Here is a 1,847-nt window from a genome sequence, read left to right as displayed (position 1 = left end):
CGCTCGACCGCTTGACTATCGCTCGCGCGAAGGTGACTGCTTGCTCGCTCGAGCGCGATTTCTTCTTTTTTTTTTTTTCTTTTTTTTCTTTTCCTTTTCCTCTTATCTACCAATTTTTCGGAGGGAGAGAGAGAGAGAGCACGAGGCACGTGGAAGGCATTTTCGAGGCGGATTTTTCTTCCCGGCGGATGGAGCTCGATCGCCACGGCCGGGCGTAAATTATCGTGGCCCGACACGACCTCGAGCCTTCTCTCGTACCGAGAGAAGAGAGTAGTAGCGTAGGCAGCGGTAGCCGGGCCGATCGAGCCACGATCGAGATAACGGGGCTTAAACGTACCTAAGGCCTTTCGTCTACCACCGAGCGGTGTGGAGCTGTTTCAGGGCCGGTTCTCTTTCTCTCTCTCTCTCTCTCTCTCTCGATATTTCGCCGCGATATCGATAAAATTGACGTCGCGTCGTAGTTCGTTTCGCGTAATAGTAGTAGAAACGTCCGCAAATTTTCTCGAAATGGACGATACTTGACCACCCCCTTCGGTGAAAGTCTCTCGCGTTATTTCTCTTTCTAAAGATATGTCGCAATAATCGTGTCGTCCCTTTTCTTCCACGTTGAACAACTGAGGTATTATTCCGTCTTGGACCCAGAAACCACGGGGAAAAATAGAGGATGAGGAAAGAAGGAGAAAAAGAGAGTGAGAGAGAGAGAGAGAAAGAAAGAAGAAGGAAGGAGAGGCGAGAGAGGCACGGATTCGAAGGTATCGGAGTTGTCTAAAACCGGTACGGTGGATCGTTGCGGTATCGCGTATCGAGAGAGAGAGAGAGAGAGAAGGAGGGAGAGAGCGAGAGGGGGGGAAAAACGAAGGAGAAAAAATGAAACCTGAATTTTCGATCGGCGATCGTCGTAGATCGAGATAAAGAGCGGAGGTAAACGGAAGCCAGGCGACACTGGTTCGTGGCCAGGCTTTCGGTCCGAGCTGTTAAACAGTTGGGAGCGGCTCTCCGTGACAGAACTGGTCTTAGAGAACGGCTCTGGACCTCTGAACGGTGTGGTGAGACCTTCTTCGGTGATGCGGGCAACACGACCGTTGTCGTCCCCGTTCAAACGTCGCCGTCGTATTTTCCTTTCGGCCGGATCATCGTTTTTTCGCCGATTCCGTGCACCGCGCTCTGTCATATCCCCTCTCCCCCTCCCCGTCGACGACAACGATAATAAATGTTTCTTTCGCCGGACGCTCGTGCAAATTATGCAAAAGTTAACGCGTCGATTCTAGGTTGACCGCCTCGTTGCGAAACCTTTTTTTCTTTTTCGCCGATTTTCACCTATATTCCCCTCTCTCTCTCTCTCTCTCTGTCAAGCGCAGGCTCGACAGATAGTTTCGCCAACACAGTTTTCTAAACGCAACGAATTCGAATCCTCGGATCGATCGATCGATTACGATCGAATACGAGATCGTCGCGTGTTTTTTCCTTCTCCTCCTCCTCTCTTCTTTTTCTTTTCCCTCGTATGGAGAGAGAGAGGAGGAGGAGGTGATTACGTAACGCGCATTACGCGCCAAGTAATTTATTCGTTTCCCACGTTTCACGCGTGGCGTCGTTTCGCGATTTTATCGAAAATACACGTATTTACATATCCGTGTAATAAATTGGAATCGGAGAGGTAGAGAGGATCGAAAGGGGGATGGAGGGTTGGCTGGGAGGGGGAGGACGAGGGTTGTTGTCGATTCCTCCGTGCTCTTCTCGATCGTGTGAGAGGAATCGGGGCCAATTCTCCGGATTCCTCGAATCGATTCCTCGATTTTCGTCATCTCCTTTTCTTTTCTTCTTTCCCTCGGATCGATCGATCGATCGAT

Source organism: Apis mellifera, linkage group LG10 (assembly GCF_003254395.2).
Source record: "Apis mellifera strain DH4 linkage group LG10, Amel_HAv3.1, whole genome shotgun sequence".
Classification (NCBI taxonomy): Eukaryota; Metazoa; Arthropoda; class Insecta; order Hymenoptera; family Apidae; genus Apis; species Apis mellifera.
This window is presented reverse-complemented; position numbering follows the sequence as displayed.